Here is a 13,411-nt window from a genome sequence, read left to right as displayed (position 1 = left end):
CTACGTCGTGTCCCCGGTGTTTGGACCAAATAAATAGAAAAATAAGCTACGACGTTCCCACGTAGGCAATCACTATACGTCCCCAGCCCGTTTGGTAAGGACCGGTGGAATTTCAGGGCCAACAGAGCCCGCTTATCAGATCTCGCCAAATCTATGAGCTAATACACACGACGGGTCTCCAAACGAGGGTCCTCCGTTGTTACACCTCGAAAAATTCTCCGTTGATGCACAATGAATAGACTAACGGAGGGCACAAAGTATGCGATTTTTTAATAAGTAAGAAATAACAATTGATGACTCTAATTGAGATTTCAAAGACATTCGAGGTAAGAGAAGAAAGTTTGTCAGGAGAGGCAAGGTATGCGTTATGTATCGGAAGAGGTTTACGAGTAACAAGTTAATGATGACTTAATGATGTGTTGGAGAAGAGTTATAACGTCCCTTAGATTGTTAATGAGGTGTTAAACAAGTGTTAAGAAGGTTCCATAAGGATTGGAGATCAAACGAGTCGACGAGAACGAGTTCGGAAAAGCTGGGCATTATACGGCCCAACATACTGGCCGTATGTTAGGCCATATATTCAGCCCAGATTGGCAGCCTCCACTGGACCAAAAGTATGGCCAAACATACGGTCAGTATAAAGGGCAAAAAAAGTCGGCGCTTCAGATCTCGAAAATGTATGAGCTAATACACACGAATAGTCTAAAAAGAAAGCGTTCGGTGTTTAGACCAAATAAATGGAATAATAAGATACTTCGTGTCCGCATAAGCAATCCGTATAAGTCCCCAACCAGTTTGGTGCGGGCTGGTGGAATTACAGGGCAAACAGAGCCGGCCCATCAGATCTCGAAAAAGTATGAGCTAATACACACGACGGGTCTAAAAAAGAAGGTCCTAGGTGATTAGACCAAATAAATGAAAAAATAAGCTACTTCGTGTCCGCATAAGCAATCCGTACAGGTCCCAAGCCCGTTTGGTGCAGACCGGTGGAATTTCAGGTCAAACTGAGCCAGTGCATCAGATCTCGAAGATGTATGAGCAAATACACACGACGGGTCTCAGAAAGAAGGTCCTCGGTGTTTAGACCAAATAAATGAAAAGAGAGGCTACTTCGTGTCCGCGTAAGCAATGCGTATATGTCCCCAGCCTGTTTGGTGAGGACCGGTGGAATTTCAAGGCAAATAGAGCCGGCGCATCAGATCTCGAAAATGTATGAGCTAATACACACGACGGGTCCCAAAAATGAGGTCCTCGGTGTTTAGACCAAATAAATGGAAAAAGAGGCTACTTCATGTCCGCGTAAGCAATCCGTAAAGGTCCCCAACCAGTTTGGTGCGGACCGGTGGAATTTCAAGGCAAACAGAGCCGACGCATCAGATCCTGAAAATGTATGAACTCATACACACGACGGGGCTAAAAAAGAAGGTCCTCGGTGTTTAGACCAAATAAATGAAAAAATAAGCTACTTCGTGTCCGCATAAGCAATCCGTACAGGTCCCAAGCCCGTTTGGTGCGGACCGGTGGAATTTCAGGCCAAATTGAATCGGCGCATCAGATCTCGAAGATGTATGAGCTAATACACACGACGGGTCTCAGAAAGAAGGTCCTTGGTGTTTAGACCAAATAAATGAAAAATGAGGCTACTTCGTGTCCGCGTAAGCAATGCGTATGTCCCCAACCAGTTTGGTGAGGACCGGTGGAATTTCAAGGAAAATAGAGCCGGCGCATAAGATCTCGAAAATTTATGAGCATTACACATGACGAGTCTCAAAAAAGAGGTCCTCGGTGTTTAGACCAAATAAATGAAAAAAGAGGCTACTTCGTGTCCGCGTAAGCAATCCGTAAAGGTCCCCAGCCCGTTTGGTGCGGACCGGTGGAATTTCAAGGCAAACAGAGCCGGCGCATCAGATCCTGAAAATGTATGAGCTCATACACACGACAAAGCTCAAAAAGAAGGTCCTCGGTGTTTAGTCCAAATAAATGGAGTAATAAGATACTTCGTGTCCGCATAAGCAAAGCGTATAGGTCCCCAGCCCGATTGGTGCGGACTGGTGGAATTTCAGGGCAAACAGAGCCGGCCCATCTGATCTAAAAAACGTATGAGATCATACCCACCGAAAGTGCAAAAAATCATGAATTTGGGTTTGTGGCTCATAAATGCAATATGAAGCGAATTCAACAATAACGAAGTCATGGGTATTCATAACCAGCCTGTTATTGATGAACATGTTTATTTTTAGGGCATTCGCACTCCGACGATAGGATTCCCAATAACCCGTGTGCTAATACCCATTGAAAGTGAAAAAAATCATGAATTTGGGTTTTTCTCTCATAAATGCAAAATGAAGCGAGTTCTACAATAACGAAGTCATGAGTATTCATCACCAGCCTGGACATGTTTATTTTTAGGGCATTCGCACTCCGACGACAGGATTCCCAATAACCAGTGTGCTAATACCCATCGAAAGTGAAAAAAATCATGAATTTGGGTTTTTTTCTCTCATAAATGCAAAATGAAGCGAGTTCTACAATAACGAAGTCATGGGCATTCATCACCAGCCTGTTTGTGATGGACATGTCCATTTTTAGGGCATTCACACTCCGACGACAGGATTCCCAATAACCCGTGTGCTAATACCCACCGAAAGTGCAAAAAATCATGAATTCGGGTTTCTGGCTCATAAATACAAAATGAAGCGAGTTCAACAATAACGAAGTTATGGGTATTCATCACCAGCCTGTTTGTGATGGACATGTCCATTTTTAGGGCATTCATACTCCGACTACAGGATTCCAAATAACTCGTGTGTTAATACCCACCGAAAGTGAAAAAAATCATGAATTCGGGTTTCTGGCCCATAAATGCAAAATGAAGCGAGTTCAACAATAACGAAGTCATGGGTATTCATCACCAGCCTGTTTGTGATGGACATCTCAATTTTTCGGGCATTCAAACTCCGACGACACGATTCCAAATAACTCGTGTGCTAATACCCACCGAAAGTGCAAAAAATCATGAATTTGGGTTTGTGGCTCATAAATGCAATATGAAGCGAGTTCTAGAATAAACGAAGTCATGGACATTCATCACCAGCCTGTTTGTGATGGACATGTCCATTTTTAGGGCATTCACACTCCGACGACAGGATTCCCAATAACCCGTGTGCTAATACCCACCGAAAGTGCAAAAAATCATAACTTTAGGTTTCTGGCTCATAAATGCAAAATGAAGCGAGTTCAACAATAACGAAGTTATGGGTATTAATCACCAGCCTGTTTGCGATGGACATGTCGATTTTTAGGGCATTCATACTCCGACGACAAGATTCCAAATTAGTCGTGTGTATTTAATACCCACCGAAAGTGAAAAAAATAATGAATTTGGGTTTCTGGCTCATAAATTCAAAATGAAGCGAGTTCAACAATAACGAAGTCATGGGTATTCCTCACCAGCCTGTTTGTGATGGACATGTCGATTTTAAGGGAATTCATACTCAGACGACAGGATTCCAAATAACCCGTGTGCTAATACCCACCGAAAGTCCAAAAAATCATGAATTTGGGTTTGTGGCTCATAAATGCAATATGAAGCGAGTTCACCAATAACAAAGTCATGGGTATTCATCACCAGCCTGTTATTGATTGACATGTTGATATTTAGGACATTCGCACTCCGACGACAGGATTCCCAATAACCCGTGTGCTAATACCCATCGAAAGTGAAAAAAATCATGAATTTGAGGTTTTCTCTCATAAATGCAAAATGAAGCGAGTTCTACAATAACGAAGTCATGGGCATTCATCACCAGCCTGTTTGTGATGGAAATGTCCATTTTTAGGGAATTCACACTCCGACGACAGGATTCCCAATAACCCGCGTGTTAATAACCACCGAAAGTGCAAAAAAATCATAACTTTAGGTTTCTGTCTCATAAATGCAAAATGAAGCGAGTTCAACAATAACGAAGTTATGGGTATTCATCACCATCCTGTTTGCGATGGACATGTCAATTTTTAGGGCATTCATACTCCGACGACAGTATTCCAAATAACTCGGGGGTTAATACCCACCGAAAGTGAAAAAAATCATGAATTCGGGTTTCTGCCTCATAATTGCAAAATGAAGCGAGTTCAACAATAACGAAGTCATGAGTATTTATCACCAGCCTGTTTGTGATGGACATGTCAATTTTTAGGGCATTCAAACTCCGACGACAGGATTCCAAATAACTCGTGTGCTAATACCCACCGAAAGTGCAAAAAATCATGAATTTGGATTTGTGGCTCATAAATGCAATATGAAGCGAGTTCAACAATAACAAAGTCATGGGTATTCATCACCAGCCTGTTATTGATTGACATGTTGATTTTTAGGGCATTCGCACTCCGACGACAGGATTCCCAATAACCCGTGTGCTAATACCCATCGAAAGTGAAAACAATCATGAATTTGGGTTTTTCTCTCACAAATGCAAAATGAAGCGAGTTCAACAATAACGAAGTCATGGAAATTCATCACCAGCCTGTTTGTGATGGACATGTCCATTTTTAGGGCATTCACACTCCGACGACAGAATTTCCATTAACCCGTGTGCTAATACCCACTGAAAGTGCAAAAAATCATAACTTTGGGTTTCTGGCTCATAAATGCAAAATGAAGCGAGTTTAACAATAACGAAGTTATGGGTATTCATCACCAGCCTGTTTGTGATGGACACGTCGATTTTTAGGGCATTCATAGTCCGACGACAGGATTCCAAATAACTCGTGTGTTAATATCCACCGAAAGTGAAAAAAAATAATGAATTCGGGTTTCTGGCTCATAAATGCAAAATGAAGCGAGTTCAACAATAACGAAGTCATCGGTATTCATCACCATCCTGTTTGTGACGGACATGTAAATTTTTAGGGCATTCAAACTCCGACGACAGGATTCCAAATAACTCGTGTGCTAATACCCACCGAAAGAGCAAAAAATCATGAATTTGGGTTTGTGGCTCATAAATGCAATATGAAGCGAGTTCAAAAATAACGAAGTCATGGGTATTCATAACCAGCCTGTTATTGATGAACATGTTTATTTTTAGGGCATTCGCACTCCGACGACAGGATTCCCAATAACCCGTGTGCTAATACCCATAGAAAGTGAAACAAATCATGAATTTGGGTTTTTCTCTTATAAATGCAAAATGAAGCGAGTTCTACAATAACGGAGTCATGGGTATTCATCACCAGCCTGTTTGTGATGGACATGTCCATATTTAGGGCATGCACACTCCGACGACAGGACTCCCAATAACCCGTGTGCTAATACCCACAGAAAGTGCAAAAAATCATAACTTTAGGTTTCTGGTTCATAAATGAAAAATGAAATGAGTTCAACAATAACGAAGTTATGGGTATTCATCACCAGCCTGTTTGCGATGGACATGTCTATTTTAAAGGTTTCTGGCTCATAAATTCAATATGAAGCGAGTTCAACAATAACGACGTCGTGGGTATTCATCACCAGCCTTTTATTGATGGACATGTTGATTTTTAGGGCATTCGCACTCTGACGACAGAATTCTCAATAACCCGTGTGCTAATACCCCCCGAAAGTGGAAAAAATCATAACTTTGGGTTTCTGCCTCACAAATGCAAAATGAAGCGAGTTCACCAATAACGAAGTTATGGGTATTCATCACCAGCCAGTTTGTGATGGAAATGTCGATTTTTAGGGCATTCACACTCCGACGACAGTATTCCCAATAACCCGTGTGCTAATACCCACCGAAAGTGCAATAAATCATAACTTTGGGTTTCTGGTTCATAAATGCAAAATGAAGCGAGTTCAACAATAACGAAGTTATGGGTATTAATAACCAGCCTGTTTGTGATGGATATGTCGATTTTTAGGGCATTCATACTCCGACGACAGGATTCCAAATAAATCGTGTGTTAATACCTGCCGAAAGTGGAAAAAATCATGAATTTGGGTTTCTGGCTCATAAATTCAATATGAAGCGAGTTCAACAATAACGACGTCATGGGTATTCATCACCAGCCTTTTATTGATGGACATGTTGATTTTTAGGGCATTCGCACTCTGACAACAGAATTCCCGATAACCCGTGTGCAAAAAATCATAACTTTGGGTTTCTGCCTCACAAATGCAAAATGAAGCGAGTTCACCAATAACGAAGTTATGGGTATTCATCACCAGCCTGTTTGTGATGGACATGTCGATTTTTAGGGCATTCACACTCCGACGACAGTATTCCCAATAACCCGTGTGCTAATACCCACCGAAAGTGCAAAAAATCAGAACTTTAGGTTTCTGGCTAACAAATGCAAAATGAAGCGAGTTCAACAATAACGAAGTTATGGGTATTCATCACCAGCCTGTTTGCGATGGACATGTCTATTTTAAGGGAATTCATACTCTGACGGCTGGATTCCAAATAACCCGTGTGCTAATACCCACAGAAAGTGCAAAAAATCACAACTTTAGGTTTCTGGCTCATAGATGAAAAATGAAACGAGTTCAACAATAATGAAGTTATGGGTATTCATCACCAGCCTGTTTGCGATGGACATGTCTATTTTAAAGGAATTCGTACTCTGACGACAGGATTCGAAATAACCCGTGTGCTAATACCCACCGAAAGTGCAAAAAATCATAACTTTGGGTTTCTGCTTCATAAATGCAAAATGAAGCGAGTTCAACAATAACGAAGTTATGGGTATTAATAACCAGCCTGTTTGTGATGGATATGTCGATTTTTAGGGCATTCATACTCCGACGACAGGATTCCAAATAAATCGTGTGTTAATACCCGCCGAAAGTGGAAAAAATCATGAATTTGGGTTTCTGGCTCATAAATTCAATATGAAGCGAGTTCAACAATAACGACGTCATGGGTATTCATCACCAGCCTTTTATTGATGGACATGTTGATTTTTAGGGCATTCGCACTCTGACGACAGAATTCCCAATAACCCGTGTGCAAAAAATCATAACTTTGGGTTTCTGGCTCACAAATGCAAAATGAAACGAGTTCACCAATAACGAAGTTATGGGTATTCATCACCAGCCTGTTTGTGATGGACATGTCGATTTTTAGGGCATTCACACTCCGACGACAGTATTCCCAATAACCCGTGTGCTAATACCCACCGAAAGTGCAAAAAAACAGAACTTTAGGTTTCTGGCTAACAAATGCAAAATGAAGCGCGTTCAACAATAACGAAGTTATGGGTATTAATCACCAACCTGTTTGCGATGGATATGTCTATTTTAAGGGAATTCATACTCTGACGGCTGGATTCCAAATAACCCGTGTGCTAATACCCACCGAAAGTGCAAAAAATCATAACTTTGGGTTTCTGGCTCATAAATGCAAAATGAAGCGAGTTCAACAATAACGAAGTTATGGGTATTAATCACCAGCCTGTTTGTGATGGACATGTCGATTTTTAGGGCATTCATACTCCGACGACAGGATTCCAAATAACTCGTGTGTTAATACCCGCCGAAAGTGGAAAAAATCATGAATTTGGGTTTCTGGCTCATAAATTCAAAATGAAGCGAGTTCATGATTTTTTTCACTTTCGATGGGTATTTCCACACGGGTTATTGAGAATCCTGTCGTCGGAGTGCGAATGCCCTAAAAATCAACATGTCAGTCAATAACAGGCTGGTGATGAATACCCATGACTTTGTAATTGTTGAACTCGCTTCATATTGCATTTATGAGCCACAAACCCAAATTCATGATTGTTTGCACTTTCGGTGGGTATTAGCACACGGGTTATTTGGAATCCTGTCGTCAGAGTATGAATTCCCTTAAAATAGACATGTCCATCGCAAACAGGCTGGTGATGAATACCCATAACTTCGTTATTGTTGAACTCGCTTCATTTTGCATTTATGAGCTAGAAACCCAAATTCATGCTTTTTTGAACTTTCGGTGGGTATTAGCACATGAGTTATTTGGAATCCTGTCATCGGATTGTGAATGCCCTAAATATCGACATGTCCATCACAAACAAGCTGGTGATGAATACCCATAACTTCGTTATTGTTGAACTCGCTTCATTTTGCATTTATGAGCCACAAACCCAAATTCATGATATTTTGCATTTTCGGTGGGTATTAGCACACGGGTTTTTTGGAATTTTATCGTCGCAGTTTGAATGCCCTAAAAATTGACATGTCCATCACAAACAGGCTGGTGATGAATACCCATGACTTCGTTATTGTTGAACTCGCTTCATTTTGAATTTATGAGCCAGAAACCTAAAGTTATGATTTTTTGCACTTTCTGTGGGTATTAGCACACGGGTTATTGGGAGTCCTGTCTATTTTAAAGGAATTCGTACTCTGACGACAGGATTCGAAATAACCCGTGTGCTAATACCCACCGAAAGTGCAAAAAATTATTACTTTGGGTTTCTGCTTCATAAATGCAAAATGAAGCGAGTTCAACAATAAGGAAGTTATGGGTATTAATAACCAGCCTGTTTGTGATAGATATGTCGATTTTTAGGGCATTCATACTCCGACGACAGGATTCCAAATAAATCGTGTGTTAATACCCGCCGAAAGTGAAAAAAATCATGAATTTGGGTTTCTGGCTCATAAATTCAATATGAAGCGAGTTCAACAATAACGACGTCATGGGTATTCTTCACCAGCCTTTTATTGATGGACATGTTGATTTTTGGGCATTCGCACTCTGACGACAGAATTCCCAATAACCCGTGTGCAAAAAATCATAACTTTGGGTTTCTGGCTCACAAATGCAAAATGAAACGAGTTCACCAATAACGAAGTTATGGGTATTCATCACCAGCCTGTTTGTGATGGACATGTCGATTTTTAGGGCATTCAAACTCCGACGACAGTATTCCCAATAACCCGTGTGCTAATACCCACCGAAAGTGCAAAAAAACAGAACTTTAGGTTTCTGGCTAACAAATGCAAAATGAAGCGCGTTCAACAATAACGAAGTTATGGGTATTCATCCCCAGCCTGTTTGCGATGGACATGTCTATTTTAAGGGAATTCATACTCTGACGGCTGGATTCCAAATAACCCGTGTGCTAATACCCACCGAAAGTGCAAAAACTCATAACTTTGGGTTTCTGGCTCATAAATGCAAAATGAAACGAGTTCAACAATAACGAAGTTATGGATATTAATCACCAGCCTGTTTGTGATGGACATGTCGATTTTTAGGGATTCATACTCCGACGACAGGATTCCAAATAACTCGTGTGTTAATACCCGCCGAAAGTGGAAAAAATCATGAATTTGGGTTTCTGGCTCATAAATTCAAAATGAAGCGAGTTCAACAATAACGAAGTCATGGGTATTCATCACCAGCCTGTTTGTGATGGACATGTCAATTTTTAGGGCATTCAAACTGCGACGATAAAATTCCAAAAAACTCGTGTGCTAATACCCACCGAAAATGCAAAAAATCATGAATTTGGGTTTGTGGCTCATAAATGCAATATGAAGCGAGTTCAACAATAACGAAGTCATGGGTATTCATCACCAGCCTGTTATTGATGGACATGTTGATTTTTAGGGCATTCGCACTCCGACGACAGGATTCTCAATAACCCGTGTGCAAATACCCATCGAAAGTGAAAAAAATCATGAATTTGGGTTTCTGGCTCACAAATGCAAAATGAAGCGAGTTCAACAATAACGAAGTTATGGGTATTCATCACCAGCTTGTTTGTGATGGACATGTCGATATTTAGGGCATTCACAATCCGACGACAGGATTCCAAATAACTCATGTGCTAATACCCACCGAAAGTTCAAAAAAGCATGAATTTGGGTTTCTGGCTCATAAATGCAAAATGAAGCGAGTTCAACAATAACGAAGTTATGGGTATTCATCACCAGCCTGTTTGCGATGGACATGTCTATTTTAAGGGAATTCATACTCTGACGACAGGATTCCAAATAACCCGTGTGCTAATACCCACCGAAAGTGCAAAAAATCATGAATTTGGGTTTGTGGCTCATAAATGCAATATGAAGCGAGTTCAACAATTATAAAGTCATGGGTATTCATCACCAGCCTGTTATTGATTGACATGTTGATTTTTAGGGCATTCGCTCTCCGACGACAGGATTCCCAATAACCCGTGTGCTAATACCCATCGAAAGTGAAAAAAATCATGAATTTGGATTTTTCTTTCATAAATGCAAAATGAAGCGAGTTCTACAATAACGAAGTCATGGGCATTCATCACCAGCCTGTTTGTGATGGACATGTCCATTTTTAGGGCATTCACACTCCGACGACAGGATTCCCAATAACCCGTGTGCTAATACCCACCGAAAGTGCAAAAAATCATAACTTTAGGTTTCTGGCTCATAAATGCAAAATGAAGCGAGTTCAATAATAACGAACTTATGGGTATTCATCACCAGCCTGTTTGTGATAGACATGTCGATTTTTAGGGCATTCATACTCCGACGACAGGATTCCAAATTACTCGTGTGTATTTAATACCCACCGAAAGTGAAAAAAATAATGAATTTGGGTTTCTGGCTCATAAATTCAAAATGAAGCGAGTTCAACAATAACGAAGTCATGGGTATTCCTCACCAGCCTGTTTGTGATGGACATGTCGATTTTAAGGGAATTCATACTCAGACGACAGGATTCCAAATAACCCGTGTGCTAATACCCACCGAAAGTGCAAAAAATCATGAATTTGGGTTTGTGGCTCATAAATGCAATATGAAGCGAGTTCAACAATAACAAAGTCATGGGTATTCATCACCAGCCTGTTATTGATTGACATGTTGATATTTAGGGCATTCGCACTCCGACGACAGGATTCCCAATAACCCGTGTGCTAATACCCATCGAAAGTGAAAAAAATCATGAATTTGGGTTTTTCTCTCACAAATGCAAAATGAAGCGAGTTCAACAATAACGAAGTCATGGAAATTCATCACCAGCCTGTTTGTGATGGACATGCCAATTTTTAGGGCATTCACACTCCGACGACAGAATTTCCATTAACCCGTGTGCTAATACCCACTGAAAGTGCAAAAAATCATAACTTTGGGTTTCTGGCTCATAAATGCAAAATGAAGCGAGTTCAACAATAACGAAGTTATGGGTATTCATCACCAGCCTGTTTGTGATGGACACGTCGATTTTTAGGGCATTCATACTCCGACGACAGGATTCCAAATAACTCGTGTGTTAATATCCACCGAAAGTGAAAAAAAATAATGAATTCGGGTTTCTGGCTCATAAATGCAAAATGAAGCGAGTTCAACAATAACGAAGTCATCGGTATTCATCACCATCCTGTTTGTGATGGACATGTAAATTCTTAGGGCATTCAAACTCCGACGACAGGATTCCAAATAACTCGTGTGCTAATACCCACCGAAAGAGCAAAAAATCATGAATTTGGGTTTGTGGCTCATAAATGCAATATGAAGCGAGTTCAACAATAACGAAGTCATGGGTATTCATAACCAGCCTGTTATTGATGAACATGTTTATTTTTAGGGCATTCGCACTCCGACGACAGGATTCCCAATAACCCGTGTGCTAATACCCATAGAAAGTGAAACAAATCATGAATTTGGGTTTTTCTCTTATAAATGCAAAATGAAGCGAGTTCTACAATAACAGAGTCATGGTTATTCATCACCAGCCTGTTTGTGATGGACATGTCCATATTTAGGGCATGCACACTCCGACGACAGGACTCCCAATAACCCGTGTGCTAATACCCACAGAAAGTGCAAAAAATCATAACTTTAGGTTTCTGGCTCATAGATGAAAAATGAAACGAGTTCAACAATAACGAAGTTATGGGTATTCATCACCAGCCTGTTTGCGATGGACATGTCGATTTTTAGGGCATTCATACTCCGACGACAGGATTCCAAATAACCCGTGTGCTAATACCCACCGAAAGTGCAAAAAATCATGAACTTTCGGGTTTCTGGCTCATAAATGCAAAATGAAGCGAGTTCAACAATAACGAAGTTATGGGTATTCATCACCAGCCTGTTTGTGATGGACATGTCGATTTTAGGGCATTCATACTCCGACGACAGGATTCCAAATAACTCGTGTGCTAATACCCACCGAAAGTGGAAAAAATCATGAATTTGGGTTTCTGGCTCATAAATGCAAAATGAAGCGAGTTCTACAATAACGGAGTCATGGGTATTCATCACCAGCCTGTTTGTGATGGATATGTCGATTTTTAGGGCATTACAACTCCGACGACAGGATTCCAAATAAATCGTGTGTTAATACCCGCCGAAAGTGGAAAAAATCATGAATTTGGGTTTCTGGCTCATAAATTCAATATGAAGCGAGTTCAACAATAACGACGTCATGGGTATTCATCACCAGCCTTTTATTGATGGACATGTTGATTTTTAGGGCATTCGCACTCTGACGACAGAATTCCCGATAACCCGTGTGCAAAAAATCATAACTTTGGGTTTCTGCCTCACAAATGCAAAATGAAACGAGTTCACCAATAACGAAGTTATGGGTATTCATCACCAGCCTATTTGTGATGGACATGTCTATTTTTAGGGCATTCACACTCCGACGACAGTATTCCCAATAACCCGTGTGCTAATACCCACCGAAAGTGCAAAAAAACAGAACTTTAGGTTTCTGGCTAACAAATGCAAAATGAAGCGAGTTCTACAATAACGAAGTCATGGGTATTCATCACCAGCCTGTTTGTGATGGACATGTCCATTTTTAGGGCATTCACACTCCGACGACAGGATTCCCAATAACCCGTGTGCTAATACCCACCGAAAGTGCAAAAAATCATAACTTTAGGTTTCTGGCTCATAGATGAAAAATGAAACGAGTTCAACAATAACGAAGTTATGGGTATTCATCACCAGCCTGTTTGCGATGGACATGTCTATTTTAAAGGAATTCATACTCTGACGACAGGATTCGAAATAACCCGTGTGCTAATACCCACCGAAAGTGCAAAAAATCATAACTTTGGGTTTCTGCTTCATAAATGCAAAATGAAGCGAGTTCAACAATAACGAAGTTATGGGTATTAATAACCAGCCTGTTTGTGATTGATATGTAGATTTTTAGGGCATTCATACTCCGACGACAGGATTCCAAATAAATCGTGTGTTAATACCCGCCGAAAGTGGAAAAAATCATGAATTTGGGTTTCTGGCTCATAAATTCAATATGAAGCGAGTTCAACAATAACGAAGTCATGGGTATTCATCACCAGCCTTTTATTGATGGACATGTTGATTTTTAGGGCATTCGCACTCTGACGACAGAATTCCCAATAACCCGTGTGCTAATACCCACCGAAAGTGTAAAAAATCATAACTTTGGGTTTCTGGCTCACAAATGCAAAATGAAGC

This window comes from Lycium barbarum, chromosome 6, assembly GCF_019175385.1.
Source record: "Lycium barbarum isolate Lr01 chromosome 6, ASM1917538v2, whole genome shotgun sequence".
Lineage (NCBI taxonomy): Eukaryota > Viridiplantae > Streptophyta > Magnoliopsida > Solanales > Solanaceae > Lycium > Lycium barbarum.
The sequence above is the reverse complement of the archived record's forward strand: the minus strand, read 5'-3'. Positions refer to the sequence as shown.